This window comes from Molothrus ater, chromosome 2 (assembly GCF_012460135.2).
Source record: "Molothrus ater isolate BHLD 08-10-18 breed brown headed cowbird chromosome 2, BPBGC_Mater_1.1, whole genome shotgun sequence".
NCBI classification, from domain to species: domain Eukaryota; kingdom Metazoa; phylum Chordata; class Aves; order Passeriformes; family Icteridae; genus Molothrus; species Molothrus ater.
The window spans coordinates 82,542,980-82,569,439 of NC_050479.2; the positions used below are offsets into that span (position 1 = coordinate 82,542,980).

A 26,460-nucleotide genomic window follows, 5' to 3' on the forward strand; every position below is an offset into this window, starting at 1 on the left:
TTACATAATCCACAAGTTTACTTATGCTTGTTCCTTTTTTTGTAAATGTTCTTGGAATGCAAGTATCCTTTGGAAAAATTTAATGGCTTAGCAGTGGAAAAGTTGTTTTAAAAACCTGACTATATCTTATTAAATATTAACATTCATAAAGGACTCTTACTGGTACTAGGTCATCTGCTGCTTCTCAAGTACAGCCTCCTGTGAGGCCATCTGATGAAGAAGCTCATAAATCCAGAAGCAGTTAAGTGTCATTAGACACCTCTTCTTAACCAAGTGATCACACCAGACCCCTGGAATTGGCAGTGCATATACAAACAGGCACACAACACATTATCCTGTGTTGGATGGATTTTGCCTTTGGCAGCAGGCAGTGATCAGAGTTTTACCAACGTATTGAATAGTCTTAAAAATTCATGGATTAATTGTGCACCTTGCCATGGATGCTGTTCAACAGCTCAAAACCCCTAACCAGACAGTTGGCCATGCTGTATACTGGGCAGACATCATACAATCCCGATTCCAGGCATAATTAAGTAATTCAAAACAAGGGACAATATCTTCTGTAAGAGGGAATAAGTCCCGGTTACATGGATCCTCACATCCCTGATGCAAAACATTCCCTGATGCCAAACTGGAAATGCTCCATATTCAGCAAGTTCTAAAATGAAGGTTGTGTTTCAAAAGTTAAGGAGTAGAAAGTAGGACAATATTCTTTGTCCTTGAACAGACATTTGCACCTCAGAGCCCACATATTGACTTAAAATGAGTCTGTCATCGTGCTGGCTGATGTTAACGATGAATGCAGATGGCAATGTTTGCCTCTGACTTGCTTTGATTGGAGTAATCATGTGCATTGCTAATTAAAATGAGATTACAGATCTCAGACAAGAGACTTTTTGAGCACACTTTTCATTGAATGAAAGATTTTGTGGCTGATGCTCTACAGATGTTGATTACTCCATTAGCAAATGAAAATTACATGTGAGCTGACTTCAGTGATCTTTCCTAAACATTTCAAATTAAGAGCCAGGTCTTGGTAACAGCTGTATTTGAGCTTACACCTTTGATAACATTTCTGGCTCTGGAAAACATACTTTTGCTGGTTGGCTGTTGGCCCAGCTATAAAGTATGTGGAGATCTTTACTCCAGGCATTATTGACTACTTTGGGCTATAGAGAGAGCTGGGCACACTCAACCCCACCACCTCAGGCTAAGAGGGCAGTTTGGGTTGCAAAATCTAGTCCCTTTAAGAGACTGACATGTCATTTCTAATTTTCTACCTGATGAACACCACACAGTTCTGTACTATTTTGGCTTGGTTTTGAAGATGTATATAAAAATAACACCTCTGCATCTGTTGAGTGTCAACTGAAGTGACACAAAATGAATGTAGCCAGACCTCTTGTTTGGTAAAGGAACTGGGCAGAACAGACAGAGAAAGATGCCTTTTCTTCTTTGCCCTTTCATGTTTTTAGACAATGACATCCAAGTCTTACAGGATACCATCTGCAAGCACTGAAACTTTCATCAGAGTCAAGGTGAGCTCTCAGCAAAGTCTAGTTGTTTTGTGCAAGCTTCTTCACCAGGATAACACACTAAGGGGTATGTTAGACACCTTAGATAGGTTCTTTCATGCTAGGGAGAATATCAGAAGAAAAGTTAAAAAGTAGTAGCACCTTTGCTGAATATTACGAGTTGAGAGGAAGACATAAGGAACACAGTCCAACAAGAAACCTACACTTGCACAGAGCACCTAGCAGCCCTCTCTGAGAGATGAGCACCATCATTTCAGCTAGAGGAGGATCAGCATGATCAGGACCAGACAAGTACTCTTCCAAAATGAGATGTTTAATAGAAACAGGGTTATTAAAATCATCCAGAGGGTCTAAACCAAGAAAACATGTCACAGTGCCTCTCTCTCTCTGTGATGAATTAGAGGTGTCTCCCCAAAACACAAGCACAATATTGCAGATAGTGGAGGGGCTGCTCAGCAGAGCTAGTGAGCTTTCTGCACTTGCTAATATGACTACATGCTTTCATCTGGCTGAGGCTGCTTATTCATGGGTTGCTTGGGCAGTTCTTCACAGTACTGAGCTTTAAATAATTTTTAGTGTCTTTTACTGCAGTATTAAAGAATAAAAATCTCAATAACCTTACAACATTTTAATGACATTAGTCTAACAGACATTTATCTAACAGTCTTGAACACTAACAGCTGCTTTTTTTTTCTTCAGAACTTATAAAAGTGCTCTTAAAGCACTGTTCTTTCTGGTGTTTTATATGCTCAGTTAGCTGCTTGCATCCAGTGTTAAGCCTTTTTTTGCATCCTATAGGACAAAACCAAGAGCTTTCTCTGTGTCAGTAAAGCCTTTTTTCCAAGTCAGATGACTTGGTCTACTTTTGAATTGGGGTAGTCAATATTTTACTACAAAGGAAATCAGTTTAAATTATTTAACTTCCACTTTAGAGCTGTCACCAATATTGTGATCACACCAGAATCAGAAAACTCCTGTTCAGTATCTTCTAGACAGTGCATTTCACAAACAGAACCCTGGGTTACACAGGATAGAGAATGCATTTTGAAGTTACAAATACACTAAACCCAGTGACTACTATGAGATGTGGATAAAATACTGGAACAGGTAACAGAGCTTGCTACAAACCAGTTTAACAGATGTGATGAAATAATGATTTGGTCAGCTTAGTTACCTTATTACAAAAACAGCAACAGGAATTGGTGTGAGGTATCAAAAGCATCAGGTATATGCACCAAAGTTTCATGAACACTTATTTTTTTCTCAGTTCTCAGTTCTTGCCTTAGTTTAAGGAAAACTGTTTAATATCTTGAAAGTGAAAAGTGTCATTCAAATGCCAAGTACTGCCATGAAAGGCTAGGTGAAAGCCTCATGTTTATAGAAAATAAAGTCCTGAGAAGTGAAGCAGGAGGTGCAAACATTTAGAAGAAGCTGGCTATCACAAATATTTAAGGATATGTGAGGCTTGCTCCCCTGATATTATTCCAGACTTCAGAAGTGATCATTACACTAGACTAATCCCAGCAGCAATTTGGACAGAACCTAACAGGTTTTATTTTTGTGCTTGGGTGCTTCTTAATCATTTTTAGGCAGCCACATCACCGTAAAACATGAGACAAGCATTTCACAACAGCATTGAAATTCATTGCTCAAAAATTGTTTGAAATTAAAATACTGACTTCCCCAAGCTGTAATATACTGCCTAACATGCAGTGAGGTGTCTACCTGGCATGAAGGTGACCAAAACTGGGGTATCTTTTTTTTTCTTCCACTTAGCATAAATACTTCATTATTTGTGGCATTTTCGAAAGCTAAGCTGTCTTGTGCAGTAAATTTCTATTCCTAATGACACCTATTCTTGCAGCTAGTGGAATAAATGTTTGACAAAGAAAATATATTAGCAGTAACAAAATAGAAAATAAATTCCTAATGCAATCCCATATATTACAACCTACTGACATCCACGATGTTATATTGTCACCAGCATTTGTAACATGAAAAAATAGGGTACAGAAAGACTAAGTGATCTTGCTAAGCCCTTAGCAAAAAAGGGAATTTAACAGAGAAACTTCTTAGCTTCCTCAGCTAATGTTGTAAACACCACTGTTAGTAGTCTTCACAATCTTCCTGACAAAGCAAGGGATATACCTGCATTTACAACACAGGAATATATTTTACTGAATGCTTCTATATGTTCAGTGCAAAACCCCAAAATCTTCTACTCCTCTATCAATGGCCAGTAATTTCGTACAGTTCAGGTGACAGCTTTATTTGCATCTCTGAAATTACTTCTTCTTCTTCTGGCACAGATGGGAGTTTGCACATAAATTTACAGACTGCTCTTTGCTATTCACTTGATTATGAAACGACAACAACATTTAGCAAGAGAGATTTTCAGCTACTGTAAATAGTCCTAACTCTCCTGTGATCTGCCAGCATATCTGCATATGCACCACTAAAGGATATTTCTCTCTTTGAACAGGGATTCTCGGACATCAGATTTTATAGCATCATCCTAAGGGAGATAGATGTTATTCTCCTCATTCACCACATCTATCCTACCCCCTGCCCTATTCTTTTTTTACAGATGGGGAAATCCAGTGCAGAGAGGTTTAATCATTTGCCTGGTTTTAGACAGTAACTCAGCATCATAGTCAGAATCAGACCCCAAGCTTCATAGCTGTCTTTTCTGCACTCAGTAATAAATGCATTTCCACCCACTTGCAGGCTCAGCTTGAAGAAAAAATTAGAAGAAGATGAAAGAAACGCTAATGTAATTCATTGCTATAGCTACAACGGAGAGCACAGCGGCTCTCTGATCGAAGCAGCCATTGCAAGGCAATTAAGATGCTATTAAAAGGGTTAAACCTTCACATACTGGCTAACCAATAAAGACTTTCAAGCTTTTCCTCCCTGCTCTGTTTCCATCTGGAGAAGCTGAACTGGTAAATCCTATGTGTAGAGCATACAAAAAAGGTTTCTCCCTCCTTGGGAGGTTTGGGAAGCTCTGAGATGCTGCTTGCTGAGACTGGAGGCTGCTGCAATAGCCTCTGTGCAAAAGATAATCGTTATACATTGTCACCTCTGCTGAGAGGGTGGACAGGGGGACTGTTGGGAAGAACAGCTTTTGTTAGGGGTATACTACAATAATGTAGTTTTAACAAAATATGTCTGAATGTTTGACCCGTCACTCATAGATACCATGATTCCTGCTTTTTCCTTTTCTTTGCCTTATTTTTCTGTTACTTTTTTACTTTCATTCCCCTCCCCCTGCCTTTATTTTATTTTTTGCTTTTTTCTTTTTTTTTCCCTATCTTAATGATGTTGTGACTCTTCATGAAGCCCATCCCCTCAACCTTGTCAGGCTGAGAGGGACAGTACTGGCAGTTTGGGTTACCAAAATCAGTCATGACAGTGCAGCAGTACGACACGGTTGCCAGGTTCCCTTTTGGAAGTTAGCACTGATCAGGGCCCATTACCAGTAACAGTTTGGATGCACATAAGGTCGGCAGGGGCTGTGTCCACTGTGGACCCCCAGCAGAAGGATGTAGACCTGCTGGAGTGAGTCCAGAGGAGGTCACAAAGATAATCAGAGATCTGGGGCACCTCTGCTATGAACACAGGCTGAGAGAATTGTGGTTGCTCAGCCTGGAGAAGGCTCCAAGGAAACTATTATGATCTTCCAGCTTAGAGACTACAAGTAAGCTGGAGAGGGACTTTTTACAAGGGCATGTAGTAACAGGATAAGGAAATGCCTTTAAATTAGTAAGAGGGCAGGTTTTGGCCCAGAGGCAGGGGCATGCTCCCAGTCAATGTGCAGTTCAAGGTGTTAGCATAGCTGCTTCTAAGGCACCTCCACTGCAGCAAATCCCAATGCACATTTGCATGCAGGCCTTTTCCACTTGCTATCATATTACTTTACTTCATTCAGCAATTTCTCCATTCAGTCCAAGTAATTCCTTATTCTTTTCCTCCTAGTGGGAATTTGGCAGAGAGTTATGTCATGGATCTCAATGAAAAAGAGGATTTGAGACAGCAGCAGTTAGTTCCAGAAAAAATTCATGAAGAAGAGGGATATATTTCTTTATGATGTTTATCAGGAAAGAGGACTGCCATTTGTCCTTGGGGAATATTCTGCTCATTTTGGAAATCCAAGCATGATGCTTAATGTCAGCTCTTATGAGCCAATCTCTATGTTGCCGACAGGCTTTTTTTCAGTTTCTAGCAAGTGCTCATATTCTGCGCAGGAAATGGGTTCTTCAAAATTTGTACAGAAAAATGTAAGTCAACATTTTCAGAAGTATCAAACCAACATGTTGCACTTTCATGGTCTTGCTGCGCAACAGCATACAACATACTATGTTAGAGGCAAAATATCTCACAGTGAGCAAGGACTGACACTTCAGTCTTTCAGTTGTGGACATGGACAGAAATAATATTACTCCCAGGTTTGCCTGGCTTTAATCCCTCCCAGCAGGATTTGTAAGGTGGCTTGAGAAAGTGAAATTCCTTCATGCTTTCTCTTGTGCTGGCACAAGGGGAAGTCCTTTCAAGGAACATACATTTTGTTTCTTTGGCATTTTACGGGGCATAAAAGACCCAAACAGAATTCCCCCTTCTGCTTGCAAACATCTAAAACCAAGCTGTGAGCATATGCTTACCTTACCATAATTTACTGACTAGGAAAATCTGGCAGCCAGTTTCATCTGTGGTACACAGAAGCTTTTAAATACATCTGCACTGGACTCAATGTAGTCCAGATCCTCACCTTTGAGGTTTCCTTTAAAACACGGAGATCACCTTGGGTCTGAACAGGCTATTTTGATAAACTCCAGAGGAGATCTGTAGTTGATTCTGGAAGGCATCTTCAGCACCCCTGAGTCTGTGGCTGAAATTTCACAATAAACCCACAAACTTGTGTGTGAGATGCAGATTTCACAGCAAACTCAAAACATATGCCAGGTTTGTACTTAGCAGTTTCTTCTAAAGAAATGGGATAATTTTTGACTGACTTTGACCTGGCCTGTGCATTATGCACCAAAATGATGTGAAATCTGTTTTATTATTTGGTTTGATCTTTTCCTCCCCATACAGACTAGGTGAAGCTGCTGCCTGACTGCATCTCTGGTTTCTCTCTGAGGCATCAAGTGCAGTTTCTCAACACAGATTTTTGTGTTGTGACATTATCCATATCCAGAAAGGAAATGTGGCTGGATGTCAAATCAGGGATACTCTAAACTACTGGGTAATTCACCTGAAATTGCAACCTGTGGGTTGCATGGATTGACACAGGAACCAAAAAGTCATTCTCTCTCATAGTAACTTATTTGCTGTCTGAGTATATTAATTTAGGGATTTTTTTCCCTCAGGAAAAAATAAAGTAAAATAAAATAAAATAAAACATAAAATAAAACATAAAATCAGGTGTTTCTTTCAAAGACAATGAACTGAAAGGGAAAATTATGACTCTGTTAGCACAGCCTGTAGCTATCCCCATACCTCCTTGCACCCAAATGTGTCTTCCTACCACGAGAGAATACACTGCAAAAATGCACTGGATTTAGAAATTTTTTTGTAATTGGTCTGCAGCAGTTCTAACTATTGCAAGAGAACTTGAAGATCTGCTTTGGGTAGTTGGGTTTTTTAGGTTGTTTTCTCAGATACCTTCTAGCTTGCATTTGCTTTCTCTTAGACCTAATCATGACCCAAGTCTGTTGGCAGCTTTTAAAATTCCATTGTGGCCAGGCTAACCACATAATTAATTGTGCTTCCACTGTTTTATAATCAAAAGGAATTTTTCAGCACATAGAAGGAACCCCACTGGTAACATAATTATTATTACCAGTCAGATATAAGATTGTTTCTTTTTTTTTTTTTTGGAAAAGGATATTAGACATGTGCAGAAGTAAGACAAAGCCTTCCTATGAAAAAATGATCCACATTTATGATTTGTACAATTTGAACATAATGATGACAGAAAGACTTGTAAGAGATGGACTAAGCACAATGCCTCTACTAGAAAACATCCCACCATCCACAATTCAGACAATTTTGTCAGCAAAATGGATTATTTTTTTTCTTTTCTCCTGATAAATCAACATTGGAGCCTTGTCAATCTGAATATTCTGACTTACTTCAGTTGTAAGAGGTGAGGAACTCTACAGACTTTTTGATCATGAAGGTGCTCGTAACATAATGAATCATAATATATCATAATAATATATCATAATATATCATAATAATTTGTTAATATCATAATAAATCTGTTTGTACTCCAGCCTTTAGAAACTGCTATTGGAAAAAAGATTGTTCTCTAGCTGTGAAAAAGTGCAGACAAACAAAACTCAGAGAAAGTATTAATGAGATAGAACATTGGCTGCTCTGAGGGGAGAGGGCATTATGGAAAGAAAAGTCAAGATATTTGTTTGCAACAGCTCTTTCTCACTAATGGTTTCTGCTTGGCCTTAATGCTGTCCTTTGACAGTGAAAGAGTCACAATTTGGATTTCCATTGTTACTGTGTTGACTGAGTAGGTTCTGCTGAGATAATGAGAAACCCCATTCAAACAAGAGCTATACTGTAGAAAACCACTGAAAATTATTATGGAAATTAATTATCCTGCCTAATGTGGAGAAACGTACTAAATCCATAAACTCTGCTGAATGCAGCTGTTTGAGAAGTCATGGAAACCTTTCGTGTCTAGGTCAAAACTTGAGGAACTCATTAAGAGTTCACTCAATCATCAGGAAGAGGTTGCCTATAGAATGAGTCCTTTATTTGGGTTTTAGAATAGACTTCAGTTGGAAGCAATGCAATTAATTTCTGGGTTTAACTTTGTCTCTTTTAAAGGATGACTTTTGAAGAAGAGTAATTTTGCAAAAGTCCAAATGCAGTTGAAATCTAAAGATGAATTTTTATGGTACAAAGGTCAGATGTCTCTACATAACTTCTGCTTCATCAGGCCAAACATTGAATCTCTAAAGATGTCAGATTTTTAAGGTGGAACTCTAGAAAAATCAATGCCACAGGCCTGAGGTGAACTCAACTGAAATTGTTTAAACTGTAACAGAAGTAACAGAGAAAGTTTGGCTGGAAGAGCAGCAACTATGAGATGTTTTATTTGGTCGGCCAATTCTATTTGGTCAGCCAGTGGATTCCTTGAACTCCTGTCTGTCAACACTTACCACAAAGAGATTTATCCTGTGAAGTTTTATTCTGTGATTGGGTAGAATGTTTTCTAGTAGATGGTATTTTTTATAAATCTCCATCTTCTTGAGTCAAATGAATAATTCAACACCAGTTTTCACTAGTGTATGCTCTTCACAGAAAAAAAGCTTGAAAATAAGATGCCAGAGTATTCAAAAGCAGAAACAAACAAACAAAAATTAAAAATTAAAATAATAGTCTTTGGTGTCATCTCATCAGTGTCAAAACAATGTGACTGTTACTTCTTCTTAATTATTAGATTTGTTGGTCTCACTGTGTGTCTGGTTGTCAATTTTCTTTAGAAATGTACTCTGACTATAAAAGTGCTGATTGACCACCATTACCCAAAACATTTAAGAGCAGCAGAATCTATTTTAACATTTCTGAAACAAAGCTGCAAGAGGATGACACTAAAATTATTATCTTCTCTCTGTGAAACAAAAAATTAGGTTTGTTTTCCCACAACTCCCTGCACACTGCACTGAGCTCCCTGCAATTTCTCATTCACTCCATTGCATTATCCACACTCTCCTCCCTGGGAACCCAGGCTCACATGTGCTCAAAAGCAGGATTAAAGGTAACATCAGAAGTTCCTGCATCCCATTTTTAAAGGTAAATTAAGCACATCTGAGACAGGGTTTTGTAGACTTTCAATGAAGATTAGACTTTGATTTGCTAAGTCACTCTGAAAACATTACCCTAAGCAGCTTTAAGATTGACAGAATTTGCCTTAAGCTGCCCTGAGGCTGACAAGATGAAGGTCTGGTGCAGTAACAGAAGTGCTTTGGTTGCTTGCTCCTGGATGGTGCTAGGAGCTAGGAGAAACCAGGAACCAGGATAAGTTCCTGCTGCCATGAATGAAGCTCAGAGTTTTCATGAGGTTGTCTATACTGATACTCCTCATTCTGTGTGTAATTCCCGACTTAAGCAACCAAACTAGGACCTCTCCTTTTATTATCTTCTTTTGAATTGAGTCTTGTAGCAATAAAAAGCCCTAAAACCAAATCTTCCAGGAAAACCAGATTGTTCTTACCCCCCTGCCCCCGCCATTACAAATTTCTATCTATACTGACTTAAGTTTACCTGGATTTTAAGACATTCCTCTGTCCTGCAAAAAAAAAAAAGAACAACGAGGAACCCTTACTTCCACTCAGCAATTTAATTTGCATGGGAAATATTCATTAAAAGCTATGTTTAAAACCTTAAGTTTAGGCAAAGTGAAGGTTGCCATCTTTGAGTCAGGCTCCTAAGCCAAATTTTGTTTAGCATTTGAGTAATCTGACCAATTTCAAACAGATTACATGTACTTAGACCTAACTATGCCATGACACACTCTATGTACTAGAAAATAATTCACAGGTGCTGTTGCTTTTCTAATACTCCTCCTAGGATGATAATTTCTATGAATTTGTTTTAAGGAAATTAACTGCACATTTCAGGATGTAAAACTCAGTTTGGAACATCATAAACCACTACCATTTCCTAAGCCTGAGTCAAATGAATGTGTCAATCTGGTTAATGTTAGATATGTGTGTGCAGGAAACACAAGACTGAGGCAAAAATGGTAAAAAAATCCCAGTTCATGTCTCTGACAGCTATAAATGAACAGTAACTTCTTCACTGGCTTATAGGTTATGCTGGCATCTTTCTATTTTAAAGACATTGAATAGTGCCCCTACAAAAAGCTTTTGTAGCTGGGAAAGCTGTAGAAGAGATGACTTTATAAGCATGTCTTCGTGTGTCATGTTAACCATGAGCTGATCCAAAGATTTCCTCAATATTATTTTGCTTGCTGGCCCTGCTCAGGTATTGGATGAGGCTTCCTTGAGAGCTGGTCAATGTCAGTGTTTAAGAAACATTTGTGCAATGCCCTCAACAACATACTTTAATTTGTGTTCAGCCCTGAACTGGTCAGGCTTTTGGACTAGATGATCCCATCAGGTCCTTTCCAACTAAAATATTATCTTTCATTCCATTCCACTTCAGTGGAAGAAAAGCCTCCAAAAGGAAAACAAACCTTGTCCTTAACAAGGAAGATGCATGAGGTCAAGTCTTGTTTCCACTGTAGGAGGCACGAGCAAATCCCATACTCCCAAAAGAGAAAACACAACAAGAACTTTTCTAAAAAAAAACCAGTCCTTGATAAAACCATGTAGGAATAAGGGACTGCATTGGACCATGTTCACATTTGCATTATTTGGGGATCAGTTCCTCACCCATGGAGCTGCTCTGAACACGTGGGAGAGGACAGAATCTCACCAGGGGGATGATGAGCCTTGGTGCAGGCAGCGCAGAGGTTCTGAAATTCTGGGAGATACTAGCAACTCACCTGGACAAGGTCCTGAGCAATTTGAAGTAATTTTGAAGCTGACCATGTTTTGAGAGGAGGGCTGGACTTGCAACATCAGAATTATCTCCTTCAAACTAAATTACCTACCTATTATATCTACAGAAAGACTGAAGTATAAAATACAGTCAGATATAGGAGTTTGGACCATATTTATCACTTTGGGAATATCAAGAATTTTTAATATATATTCTGCATAATATTATACTTTGGTGTCTGAGAGCATTTTCTGTAGTGGATAAAAATACTTCACTTTGCTTAAGAGTGTCTTGATGAAGGTAACTGAGGATGGTACAGAGATGCTCAAGCTGTGTACAATTTCAGGTGATCTTCAGAATAATGCAGCAACACTGCAAAAAATCTTGAATCACTTGAAGGTGGTTTGGGAGCTCCAGTGTGCTGAGTGGCTGAGCCATCCTTGGGCAGTGTAGGCATTCCTGGTGTAGACATGGAATTACAGTAGAGATGGCTTTCTTTTTTTCATATTTTGGGAAGACAAATTAGGTGCAATGCAGATATTCTTGGAGAAATCTGAACTCCCTGGAGAGTAATGGAGAGAGCTAAGTACCTATGGGAAAGGAATATTCTAAGCATTTACATTAGATCAGAAAAATGGGCTGATAAATATGGTGTGAATAGTTCTCTGCTTTGGTGTCCATTTTCCTAATGGTAAAATAAGAATACACAAAGAGGGTATTGTGAAGTGCTCAGAAAATGTGGTAAAGTGGCCATATTGATGGCTGTGATGGGTAAATTGAACACAAAGAGTGAAATGTTTTTGATTTCAATAGAAGCATCAATTGAAGCTACACATTTTGTCAGAAAAGCCTGAAGTATAAATTACACTGTCATTTAGCATTTGCTTATACAAAACCCATGCCATTTAAATGAATTGAGTCTTACAGAATGACAGAATAGGGACCGAAAATAAGTTCTTTTTTTTTTTATTATTATTATTCTGACATGCCAGGGAGTTGTGGAAAAACAAACAAGCAAGAAAGTGAATAAACAAATGTCTGTGACTGAAGAGATGTTTTTCTTTCACTTGATGTGCACGAGACTGAATTATTCATCAACAAGTTTTTTTGCCTGGACCAATTCTTAGAATTTTTAGTATTTTGTAGCCTCATTTACAAATTGTAGGAATTTCCTTTTCACTTCACTTTTTCACTTCTAACATGGAAACACAATGCAATTTAGTGTGTGATTTATTTAGGGGCTGATCAAGGTTGCTGTCTTTGGAGGAGGTTGTGGTGAACAGCGGGGAGAGGATCAGACCATATGTGCCCTGTTCCCTCTAAGTTCCCTAAACATCTGCTGTTAACCAGCAGCACAGAAAGGACTCTTGTCACAGGATGGACACTCAGCTAGATGCACCCTTCTTCTGAACCAGGGTAAAATTGCAAGAGAAAATTGATGTTACTTTTATAGAGGAGAATAGGTACAGAAGGTGAGAAACTGAAATCGTCTGCATGACTTGCATTAGTTCTGACAGGTAAAAGGATGTGGAAAATGTTCAATGTTAAAAAAAAAAACCAACAAATAAAGCAATCCAGGTAGAAAAAGAAATCAAACACTAGAAATATCTGTGGGTGACAAATTACAAAAATGGGGCTTAAGGAGAATTGGGTTGAACTCTTCAGTTTGCTGACAGTTTTCCTTGCATGCAGGTGATGACTCTCACCCATCATTCAGTTGGGGAGAGTGATTCCCAGCACCAAGAATGCTGCCCAGACAACCCACAGACTGCCAGACTTCCCAGGGAGCTGGGGAAACTCATGGAAGTGAGGGAGGGACAATTACTGTGGAGCTGTGGAGTTTCCATGCATGTGTCAATGTTATATGAAATAAATTTTGACCCTTGTGTCCCTCTATCAAGGGCTGTGTATGAAGATTAATTAATATTACTTCAGCAACATGAAAGCCGTTATAGCACATAAAGTGCTGGGTTGCACTAAACAGAAATAGTGCAAATAGGAGTTTCAAACCACCTTTGAAATGAATCTGCCTTAATTCTATAAATTGACCAAAGCACTTGGTTCTCAAGTGTGTATTCCTTAAATCATTTTAATACATAAATATCCAAACATTTTCCCTATGTCCAGTTCTACTGTTCACCACTCTGGCCTTACAGGATCAGCTTCCATTTGTTTGTTTAATATATCATCCAACCAGCAGTGCAAGTCCTATATTTTAAATATTTTTCCTTCTGTCTCTGTCTCATTAACGTAGTATTTCCTGTCAAATATTAAGCTAAGGAAATACCTGTTTCTCCATGAAAGTCGGAAATGTTTCTTTTCCACAGCTGCAATGTACCCCTACAGTTCTGTCAGTAAGCTCTGTAAAGTGAACCACGTTAGTGGAAAGACTACAGAGACTGATTTTGTATTGCAATGAATGATTTCATTAAAAAAAATATAAACAAGCAAGTCAGTACAAGGTACAATGTGATGAAATAAAAATGAATTTTAAAACACCTTAAAAATTGACTGTATGGAACTTGATTTATATTCAAAGTGACACAGAATTCACAGACTGACTAGGCTGGAAGAGACCTTCAAGGTCCAGTCCAACCCATGCCCTAACACCTCAAATAAACCATGACACTGAGTGCCACATCCAGTCTTTTTTTGAACACATCTTATGATCTCAAAACTCTGTATCTTAAAATCCCTTTTTTGAACTAAATAGCAAGAGCCTCTCTTCTTTCAAAGGGTAGATACAGGCACTATGTTCTTCATCAGAAAGGCCTTTATTAAGCAAAGCCTCATTGCAGCATGCAACTGCCTCTGAGGGAAATTTTTTAAAAAATCTTCCCAGTAGCAGGATTGCTTTTGAAAATCTTTGTACCTCCCACAGCTGTAGCAACAATTTACTGCCACTAATTACCAGTTCCATTGCAGTACTGGTGTTTAGGGAGGTGGGTTGATATTTTTCATTTCTTTGCTTTGTTTTTAAGTTTGTATTATTCCTCCCTTTTACTCAAGGCTGAGGGATCTCCTGCCTGCTGCAGTGGGGATGTCTGTGCTTCCAGCCAGTCTCCAGGGTGAACCCAAGCCCCAGGGTGGGTCCACTCCCAGTTCAGAGAGCAGCAGACAACGGGGCAGGCCTGGCCCTGCAGTGCCATGCTCTGCAGGGACACTGAGGAGAGGATGTGCCACCTCAAATCCTGTCACAACCAAGGTGCAAAGCAGGCCACAGAAATGTCCTGGCCTTACAACATCACTGTCAGTATCTTTGGAAAACTCTTCTACCTCCTCAAATGCTTGTTGGCAGCTCTTGTATGATCAGCCTGAAGGAGTGCTAGAGCAGGAGGCGGGCATGAAAAAAAGGCTGGCAGCAAGGAGTGCCTTGCAGCTCTGAATCACAGAGACCAGCAGCAGTCAGAGCATCACACACATCACTCCTTAGCCTTTTTGACTGGCTGCTGTAGGTATCTCAACACTCAGTGTACCTGCTGCCATGAATCCAGCCCCTGGCACCAAATTATTCTCCTCCCTTCAAGCTGGTACCTTTCAGTCAGTGAGATCTCTCCTTGGGAGTTCTGTGCTCAAAGCTGGAGACATTTTTGAGGAGCTGCAAACCTGAGTGTTTCATTACTCAGCATCCCTTACCAAGTGTCTGTCTCTCTGGGGCCCTGCCTTTGTCTTTACAAAACAAGGATAGATGGCATTTCCTTGCCATGAGGGAGGATTCTGAGGATAACTACATTAAGGTCTGTGCAACATTCAGAAATTAAATACCAATTACACGGGGCATTGGGGTGTAATAAGAGAGCCGAGGAAAGAAAAGGCCATACCAATAAAGTTAAATGAATTATTTACAATCAGCTACAGAATGTGTTTAAGGATGAACCCACAGAAGAGCCTTTCAGACCTGTCAAATCAATGGAACCATCTGCACTTGATGTGTCAGTAGAAAAAGTTTAATAACAAATCAATAAAATGAATAGCAATACCCAGGATGAGATGAATGACTCAAAAGTGGAAATGGAAAATACTGATCCAGTTTTTTAAAGGGAGACGACAAATAAATGAAATCTGACTTGAGAAACAGGTAGATCAACTTAACTTCCTTAGGAACACAAATCTCACTGACCATGAATATCATGTGAATTTCCAGAAAACTTACAACAGACTTCCTTACCAAAATGTCATGAAACGTATAGACTAATATAAACTAGTGGTCTGCGAGTGAAGGATTCATAGGCGTTTAAAGGACACAAAGAAAGGGTTAATAAAGAATTTTCACAAGAGACTAAATCCTGTAAGTAATCTAGAAAAGGTGATGAAAAATGCGGCAATAATATGTACTTGAGACATGGAAGTATCAAGGGTAGAAAAATGAAAAATTGACTCAGAAAGTTTGCAAAAGAATTATAAGATGTCCAGTGACTGGATGATAAAACACTTGCAGATACACCTGGCAATGTGCACTCACAGCCCAGAAAGCCAACTGGGTCCTGGGCTGCATCACAAGAAGTGTGACCAGAAATTCGAGGGAGGCGATTCTGCCCCTCTGCTCTCATGAGACCCCACCCGGAGTGCTGCAGGCAGCTCTGGGGTCCCCAGCATGAGAAGAAAAAAGCGCTGTTGCAATGAATCCAGAGGAGGCCATGAAGATGGGGAGAGACTGGGGTTCCCCTCCTGTGAGGACAGGCTGTGGCAGTTGTGGCTGTCCAGCCTGGAGAAGAGTCATTGTGGCCCTTCAGTACTTGAAAGGGGCTTATAAGAAAGATGGGGACAGACTGTTTAGCAGGGCCTGTTGCAATCGTGCAAGGGGTAATGGGTTTAATTGGAAAGAGGCAGGTTTAGATTGGAAGAAATTTTTTATGATGAAGGTGCTGAGGTGGTGAAACATAACTGGTTGTGTGTGGCTTTGAGTAACGTGGTGTAGTGGAAGGTCTCCTTATCCATGTCAGGGGTGTTGGAGCTAGATGATCTTTAAGCTCACTTCCAATCCAAACTATTCCACGATTCTGTGGAATTCAGTGTGAATGAATGCAAAAGGAAGCACGGGGAGTATCAGTCCTCAGTCAATCTACATACTGATATACACTGGGTAAGCAAATACTCCCCTCAGAAGTGCTGGAAACTTTAATATTTTTCTAGGAAAACATGAATTCAATGCTTGGCATTAGTGAAAAAGGCAAATTTGTACATGCCATTTAAACAAATTGATAAATAATTGTTATTATACCATGATACAGACACCCACACACCTCACAGACAGTCCTAATCCTTTCATCCCAAAGAAGATGTGGAAAAGGCAAAAAAGGAACAAAAAGGCCAATAAGGGCAATTTTCTCACAGAAACAGACTACACAGACTAAGCCTCCTCAGCTTTAAAAAGAGATGACCAAGAAAAAAAATAATAAAATTACTGAAATTACACGTGTCAAGAAAGAAGGAATAGGGAACTTCTTGTTCCCAAGAAATGGAGGCAAGTGTAACAGCCACGAACAGATGATATACAGCATGCAATTCACAAGTAGGTGTTGTGGACTCTGAAAACTTAAATAGGTCTAAAAAAATCTTCCAAGGAAGAGAAAAATCCATCAAGAGCTATTTTAATAGTCGCAGATGATCTGCTATCAGATGCTATTTGAAACAGAGCAATAGTTGGGAAGGACCTTTGGGGTCCACCTGAGAGTGTGGTGATCATTTTTGCTTTCACACATTCACCCTACAGCACCAGGGCTTGTGTTTGAGCTGTAGACCTCAAATCAGCTGTTTTTTGGCTTGTGAAAACCTGCATGAAAGACAACTTTTATGTTTATATCCTGCCTTATTTGTTGAATCCAGCTAAGGAATTCAAGCTGAAACCCCATTTGTACAAATGTGATATGGCTGCCCATAGGCAGCCAAGATCTACTCCTAGGGACAGTAATTTTCTTCAGGCTATGCAAGTCATTGTCAATATATCTGTTTCTTCACCTAGTTGTTCCTTCAGAGAAAGCTTAGAGATAACGAGAAATGCTAATTGAGAGGTAGATACAACTATTTTTATGTTATTATCAAAACACTTCTTTCATAATATGTCCTTCCCTTTTTCTTTCCTCTGATGTTTAGGTTTAAAGGGATGGGTTTTTTATCTGAAAGTCTTGGCACAGTTATTAAGAATTTTAAGTCAAATCAGTTTAAATAATTTTATTGAATATTATTTTGAGTAATCTTTTGGATTTCCACTATCAAGTAGTGTTTCAGGATTAGCTACCTCATCTAGCTGAAGATGTCCCTGCTCATTGCAGGGCGATTGAACTGGATGACCTTTACATATCCCATCCAACCCAAGCTCTTCTATGGTTCCACGGTTACACTGAATGAAAGGATTGAAAACACATCCCAGATTTAAGAGCACTGAATACGCCTAAAAACACAAGTGTTATGGACTAATTCAGTGTCTCAAAGCAAAACTAAATTTTGCTTATTTGTTACAGAATTTTACTGGCACAAGGCTTAGAGCCTACAATAATTAAAACAACCTGCATAAATATGGCTCAGTTTACAAGATTGTGGATGTATGCATATCTTGCTAACCCACCACAGCAATATTAGGATTTTAACCAAATTGTTAAATACAGCTAATGTCCTCATACAGTACCTTATTTCTTTTTGCAGTTAATCCAAGTATCCCTCATTTTTAGAGAAATTCTCACAGTACAAAACTAGGTCCCTTTGCCTTTGGTAAAGATATGAGCAGAAGAGAAATTTCCCAAAAACTGTTTTTCAAACCTTATGAAAAAAGTTTCTTTTCTAGGGAAAAGAAATCATTATAATTGGATGTTAATAAATGCTGCAGCAACAACATCTAAAGAAATGTTCTAAGGAATATTTTCCTCTGCTTACACTTCATTATAAACTAAATAAGAGAAACATCATCATAATGCTCATGTAAAAAAATGACTTGGAGAAAAAAATTCCTTGTATGCCCTTAAGACATCTTTGTTCTTGTCTCTCTAGAAATGATTGACAGGGTGAAAAATGAAGTAATTAACTTCTAGCTGACAGAAAACAGTAACATGGGTCTGTAATGATGGCACCCATGAGTGGCATAGTGTCCTACTTATCTGCATTTTAAAGCAACAGCTGCTGGATCTTTTGCAATGTCTGCAGAATTTTAAAGAGAAGCAAAATTAGAAACAACAGTACGTCTTTACTATAAATGTCACAAAACTGATCCTCACAAGACAGAGATGGAACAGAATGTGTTGGACATATGTGAAATAATTATATTGGAGGGAAAAAAGCAGCTCTTATAACTCTTGACATCTCTGTAAAATTACCCTGACGTTTCTGAATCAACATAACACATGTATGGTTTCACTGTCTACCAAATTTCCTCTAGACCGAGACAGTTGTCTTGAAGATCCTCTTGAATCAGGACACTTTGTAAAAATAAGTTAATTATGAAAGGGTGCATATGCCTTATTGCTAGACTGCATTTGCACAGCTAGACATATCTGCACCAGAGAGGGCTCAGTATGGACAATCAGTTTGCAACCTCAGTGTCCAGGGTTAGTGCCCTCTTGCACATACCACCCACACAGCTCAGCACTGGGAACAGGGCTGCTTTGAGCCCCTCACAACCTTTGGCCCTGAGGAATGATCAGGTAATTACTGTGGTGTTCCTCTTCTGAAAAGTGGCTTGAAGTAATGGATGCAGAAGGTTGTAGCCTCACAAACCATGTTGTACAGCATGACAGCAGAACAGTGTTGCTAATGTCCTAAACAAGTGGGATGAGGGTGTATAGGCATCTCCTAGAGTAAAAGTCTGTGAGACTGTGTCATACAGAGGGATCCAGTCAAAAGGGATTTAGCCTCTAAGGAAACCAGTTTGCTCCAAAAGAAGGGTTGGGAGTAAGCAAGCAGTGCAGTGTGAGCAATCAAGGCTCTGGGTAGAAAGTGGTGTGCAAGATTATCTTGCTTCCATAGTCATACCCAAAGAATTGTGCCATGGAAACATATTTTTAGAAACAAGATAATTTTATTTGTGAGGAAAAGCCATATCTAACATATCATATTGCAGCAGGTGGAAATCCTCTTTTAGAGTGAAATGAACTCATTCACATGACTATGGCTCAGAAATTAGCTATGATATTTTCTATTCTAACCATTGATATTATCTTTAAAATGGCCTCCTAGTTTAAGGGCTTTTTAAAAAGAAAATGCCAGTTCCAGCAATGTGAAATTCCAGGCTGGGATATGATTTATTTTAGCTATAGCTATGGCTGGGATTACAATTGCTTTGGACTTACTTGATGGTTGCTATTCAGAAAGCTTCAGATGATCCTGAAAATTAGGACCATATCTAATCTCACCTCTTTCACAGCCATCATAGTCACTTGAAGTACAGTAAGACAAAAGGTATTGAATACAGTCTATGATAAAACTTAGGGACGCTGATAGGTTACTCAAAGCTGAAAGTAAGATTCAGACTGATAATTTTTATGCCTAAAATGAACATGATGGATTTCAAGCACCACAACCCTACTGCAAAATTCAGCATTTCTACTCCCTTTAGTGGACCAGGTATTTTAGACTACATTTAGTCTCACAAATTCATGAGACGCTGGATGTCTCTTTCTCTCACTTAAACATTTAATGGAATTCACATTAAGGCAGGGAAACATCCAGACTGCATTTAACCCTATATTTAAATCTTACTGTAATTTACACACACCTAACATATACAAAAGTGAATGCAGAAAGACTCAACAGGAGAGATCATTCCCATTCAACACAGACATGATATTTACCTTTTTCTAGTAGTTTAGTGGTTAGATACCTACTTGAACATGAGAAATTCAATATTTTGTTACACAATTGACTGAGGAAGTGGGAGATATAAATGCAGTTTCCTTAGCACACTGATGGGATATAAATCTAGAACTCATTGCCGTAAGTTTTCTTAAGCACCAGGTAGCCATTTTTGGAATGGATGTTTTTCACATCTTCCCTTGAAAAAGCACAGTGACTGAGGGGTGAGGATGGTGAAAGTTTGGGAGAAACAATTTGGTGGTGACCCCTAGGCTGGAGTCTGAGGAATGCAGTAGTGATTGAGCTGTCCTGACTGTCATTGGTGATTCTGGACTGGCTTTGACTGAAACAGCAATAATAAAGGGAAAAGGGATATACTCTTGCCAGATTGTTTTGCTAAATGTGAGGAACATCACCATCACCACCATTTCTTCCTCTTACATTTTAAACAACACTGCTGCTCAATAAAGTGCCTATCCTCATTTGTGGAACTTCGGTCTCAAATTCCTGAAGAGTTGGTACCTAATACAGAGATTAAAGCCAGGCTTTCAGCAAGAGTGAGAGTTCAGATATATTCCAGCATTTAGTTTTTTACATAAACTAAATCTAGGGCAGGATGTTTGAACTCAGCCCATCCCTAGGGTGTTGCTGTGCTCCGTAAGGGAGCTCCACTAGGAATGCATTTGGCAAACGTCCCTGCTTAGCACAGCAAAACTGAATTCCTTATTCAACACTTCCATTTACTGTACACAGAATTTATGTAACTAAGTTAGGTGCCTTGGATCACCCTCTGTGGACCGTTATGAGATGCTGGACTCTTGTAGCTCGTAAAATGGCTTGGAATTTGAATGCACTTCTCTCAGTTCTACAGGTAATATCTGAGTGAGTTCTGCTCCCTGCCTCTGCATCCTCAGCCTGATGGTTGCTTCTTCATACAGCCACCTTGGAAAATGCTATCAGCATTTTAGCAAAGTCAGTTCCAAGTTTCTCCCCCATCAATCAACAACAATGTTTTTATACATACTGCCAAATTCTCTACTTGGACCAAGAATTCTCCTTGAGTGATACTGAAAACTATTCAGAATGGAAAGTGGTGGTTCAAGGTTTGACCTGCTCTGTGTTGACTTGAGGGAGAACAAGAGTGTGCTATGTTGCTGAATGGCAACATCAATTCCCTAAACACTAAGCAGTGAGATCAATGAAAATAAAAAAATGGTGTCATGGAAAGAAGTCTCTTACTCTTTCCCTTAAGAGATAAAAAAGAGGTAAAGAACAGTATTTGCTGCACAAATAACACAATAAACCAAATACTGGGAAAGTCCTAAAAAAATGCATTACCCTCTTCACAGACTGTCACCAAATGGGATTATCTCAAAGCTCACTTATTTTGCTCCCTGTCATTAAGAGGAGCAGCTCATCCCTGAGTTTTACGAAACAAAACCTAGAGGTTTACAAATAAAATGAGATTACCAAATAAAATGAGATTATCTCCTGCCCACAGAGCATAAGGACAGGGATGAGGATTTAAAATAAGGTAGGAGTGATGTGACAGCATTGACAAGATTTATTATTAAAAAGGTCTGGGAGAGCCAGAAAAAATCAGAACATTAAAACATTGGAACTATCACACTACCATGCTTTGTTGCAATTTAAGCATTTCATTTCTAGTTAAGATGAATCTGGAAGAAACAGCATTATTTATATATTGTATTAGCTGTAGAAAGTATGTTTTCAAGTAGTTAAAATTAATCTGTTTCCTCATCCCATTTAATTAATTATGAGGGGTGAATTGTTGGAGAAGAGAGACCAGAAGCAGAAGAAATTCATTATGCTTTAACTGATGTGCTATGAAATTTGAAGAACTGGCCAGATCACTGAATGGATGAAAATTTATTGTGATGCTTTTGTTATATCAAAATGAGTTGTGATGTTATTCAACTTTGCAGAATTCTTGTAACACTAAAATCCATCATTGATAAATGTGCATTTTAAAAAAATTTAAATTTATTTGAATATTGATGCAACAACCTGAATAAAGTAATCTTTTAGGGAAGTGTAACCCCATTCTTGCTGAAATGCAGACAGGACTGAATCCAAATTAATCTAGAAAAAGTAATTTGAAATAGACAAGTAGACTGCAGGAGTGGAAATGTATATCAAGGGATGGACTATTGTTTCAATATTCTCCTCTAGGGAACAAGTACTGAGCAGTGGCAGCTCACTAATTTGCTTCTCACTCACCCCCTCCCAAATAATACGTGTCTGTGACTACAATCACAATTAACATCCTCTAGGTTTGGGAATTTCAGCCTGTGTCCTAGACAGCCAAAATCCAGTACCCTTCCTCTGAGCTGCAGACAGACACAAAAGCATGGTGGCTGTGAAGGGTTGAAAGACATGAAATGTAACCACTTAGCTGTGCCACTGAAGTAATAGTAAAGAGTTGAAAAGTGTGACTGATGAGGTCTTAGATAATGGATTAACTAGCAAGTTGCCTGCAGTCCCTCCAAGGACTAATGGAAATTTACCCAAGGTACCTACAGTATAGTGTGGAGATGCATGTGGAGACCTGGAACCATCCACATACAACATTAAAGAGATGAATAGAGCAAGAACAGAACAGAGGGATGTTAATAATTTCAGCTTATATGTATATTTCATGTATGTTAACCAATTAGAGCATAAAAAAGGCATGATGGAAACTATCTCGCAGAAGAGGGAAATGGTGGAATCACTGTCCCTGGAACAGTTTAACAAGTGTGTAGGTGTGGTGCTCAGGAACATGGTTTAGTGGTGAACCTGGTAGTGCTGGTTTTATGGTTGGACAGAATGATCTTAGAGGTCTTTTCCAACCTTATTGATTCTGTGATTCAATGTATAGACAACAGATAAAACAGGAGTAAAGGAAAGATGCAACTTGAACTTCTAAAAATCTCTGATCTGCTGGGCAGATGCTGCTGTGTGATGCTTGAACACTGGCACACCATGTTTGCAAAAATGCAGCACACAGAGGGGGATACAGGGACAGCTACACAGAAGGAATTTACAAACATTGCCCAAGCATGTAAGGGTTAGCTGTGGGAAAGCCAATGCTTAAAGCACCCTGGCCTCGTGAGAAGTGTCCCTGCCCATGGCAGGGGCATTGGAACCAAATGGCCTTTAAGGTCCCTTTCAGCCCAAACCATGCTATGATTCTATTTGATTACTGTAATTTTAAACTGGAAATGCAGCTTAATGGAGTTAAACTGTAAATGTTCTCCCTCCAAAAAAGCATGATATAATTTGATAGGCTTTCAGGAAGTGTAAAGAACAGCCCCCTCATACAGAGCATGATTGCTCAGCAACCCAAAACCATAAACATCTAATTTTTTATTCTACCAAAGCAAATTTCCCTTTAAACATCCATTAGAGAAGCCTATGTCAGGCAAAATATCGGCAGAGGAAACTTTAGCCTTGCTGGTAGATGACTGCTTTTATCAGTGAAAAATGCTGAGATATCAGAAAATTAATTCTAAAGTCAGCTAATCATCTTAAATAGTTTCAATTATTCTTGTAATTGGGGATTTTTAGATTATTCTGTATAACATTAAGAAAAAATAATTCACAGAAATACAGAATTTTTAAGATACAGCCTACCATGATTATTTAAAAATATTTATATTTTCATACATTATTTAAATAGTATTTATATTTTCATGCACTTTTCCAGATCTAATTACACTAAATGACTTCTGTTGCTACTTCATTCTTCTAAGAACAGTCTGCACAGCTGATTTTAAAAAATTTTCTTTACCCCATGTAGTCCTATTACCAGAGGTAAAGAACAACATGGAAAACACATCCAGTGTTTCACTCTGAGCAAATGTTTTAAATGTTGCAAAGTTGCTGGTATGAAGATCACTCAGAGAGAATCTTACTGAGTATTTGACCTAAATGTAAGCAGGTCTACTTTCTATCAGTACTCTGAGAGAGCATAAATTTTGTTTTCCTGAACCTCTCTTGTGAATGTAGTCTTTTTAGTATGTAATAAAGACACAATTAAAAGAAATTTTCCCTTTCCGCTGACTGAAAAGACTAAGTCCTTGACTTAGAAACCTACAGCTCTGCAGAGAGGTAACAGCACTGAAAACACCAGATTTATTTCTTTTGTTTTGTCTCTAAGCAGAAACGGACAGAAGGCCAGGTAAATGTAATGTTCTCAAAGGAATTGATATAGTCATGTGTTTTCAATGAGATCTTCCTCATGAATTTTTGTTCCAGTATCTTAATAATAGGTATGAAGTCAGAGGGGGAGAGAGACTGGATCATCCTTTTCTTAGACCTTTTGGGGTTTTTCTGTTTATGACACATCGTAACTACAACCAGATCCTCAGTCATATTGTCCTGAAACTGAAGAATTAGACGTACTCTTCTGATCCCATTAGAAAAACTTCCATTTGGGCTGCAGTAAAAAAAACCCCACCAACTTCTTTTCACACATCAAATTCAGAAATTTCAGATACAATTTAATGTCAGATTCTTCATAGTTTCATGACTTAAATAGTCTGAGATGACTTATTCGAGGTCTGTTTATCTCCAATAACTGCAACTGGGTGTCCCACAATGAACAAACAGCTCATTGTAGTGCTCCAGCATCACCCAGTATCTCTCTAACCATATAGCTGTATATCTTTAGTCCTAAATAAAGGCAGAATCTGAGGTGCTCAGTTCCAGAATGATACCACTTATCTTCCTGGAGAAAGAACTCAGATAGGATGGAAAATTCTTTGTGTGCTTTTAACAGGCAGAGATCTTCTAAGCAGTAAATTGGAGTAAAATTCTTGCTAGCACTAAGATTTTTGTCTGAGCTACTGCAGTTTGTGACACCTCAGTTCACTCCATGTTACCACTGGTTATATTGAATGCAGGTGGGGTTTACTGATTTTGTAGAAGACATAATTATTATGGAATGTTTAATAAATAAATTTAGAGAATTTCCAATATTTCATACACTTATCTATCTGCTCTTTTAAAAGACAACAAAATTCCCTTGCAAATTGATGTCCCCAGTTGCTCTGGAGTATATTTAGAACTCAAGGCAAGTAAAAAAATGAATGCAAATTTTGTGTAACATGCTGGGGTAGGTAGTGCACTTTCACGATGGGAGACCAAAAGTACAGCTGCAGCAGCTTAATATTTTATAAAATTTCCTAAAAAAGCAGCACTGAAATCTGAGTATAATTGAAGTGTCCTTTCCTAAAAACTCAAATGCCAACTAACAAAGTAGGGATTTTACTTTCCTCATCTTCATGCAAATTAGGAGCTTCTGCACTGAAGAAAGGAAATTATAGCAAGTAAGAGTTTAGGGAAAGGAAACTTTAATCCTTCTGCACACTGTCCACATTAGAAGGGAATATATTCTTATGTCTGTCCAAGCCTGATGTCTTTAAGATGGCAATACAGAGAAATTAAAACTAAAGTAGCTGAAAATCCATCTACCATACAGGACTTTCATACTCAGTTGAAAGGAAAATAACCCCATTTTCTACAGGCTAAATTCAGCCATGATCCTTGCATTACACTAGATAATTTTTAAGTTATTAATTCAGTCAATTTGCCTATTCTTTCATACTTTCAAAGACAAAAACATCCTGTCTGTTGGTTATTTCTTTTACAATTTTCTTCCAGACTTATTGCAGCCAAAGATGTTGCAATCCTCATTAAAGTCAAAATTATCTGTTGAATTTTATCCATATTTTTCAATTGTTTTTGATATTCTTGAAGGAAACCTACAGGTAAGTATTTCTAAATGAATGACTATCTGTTGGTGGTGTCTGCAGACAGACAAAGGCAGATAAATGGATCACTGAGGACATTTAAAAGAAAACCCTGTATTTCTAATCATGTTCTGTTTAAACATATTCTGAATTTTAGCATCGAGCAATAATACAAATTAAAGTAAACTACAATCCAGAAATCATCAATTAAAAGAAGATGATTTCATTAACACAGTAGCTATAATAAAAGGTCACCCTCCTTGGCCTGTGTGAAAAGATAACTTATCATTTAGATATTGAAAGAAATTATCAGGTGTTTGATGAATGAGGTCAGATTTACAGGAAAGAATAGTTATTTACCACTAAACTCACTCAGTTTCCTATCTGTTTTGCATGGGAGTTAATCTGTAGTTATTGCATCTGCAGGAGGAGATGTGGTGAGCTGTGGACTGCAAACTGAGCCATCAACTTCTAGCAGTAACCACTAGATTTGGCCAGATGGTAAGCCCAACACAGAAATTGATAGGAAGTGTCCCATGGTCCACTGCTATTAATTCATATTTTGCTTTTCTTATTGTTCTAATTATTAAAGTATTAGTAGATGAAGAGATTGTCAAAGACTTAGGAAGAAAATTTATGTCCAGTTCAGTTTTGCTGAAAGATCTGCTGAAGTTCACAAGGCTTTCAAGATGAATCCACATGTAAATATCAATGAGGAAAGAGAAATTCTGATTTTTACTCCTGGAACATCTCATGATTCTGGCTTGAAACCAGAATATAGACTGATGACCCTAATTGCAGCCTAGTTAGGGTTAACTTAAGCAGACTGAAACCTGTGTAAATCAGATCTGAAGAAG

At 38.4% G+C, this 26,460-nt stretch overlaps 1 protein-coding gene across 31 annotated transcripts in view; it reads right to left on the reverse strand.

Moving 5' to 3' along the window:
* The window catches only part of DLG2 (discs large MAGUK scaffold protein 2), a 984,854-nt gene that overhangs the window by 52,274 nt on the left and 906,120 nt on the right, over positions 1 to 26,460 (reverse strand). The gene's annotated exons all lie outside the window — the stretch shown is intronic.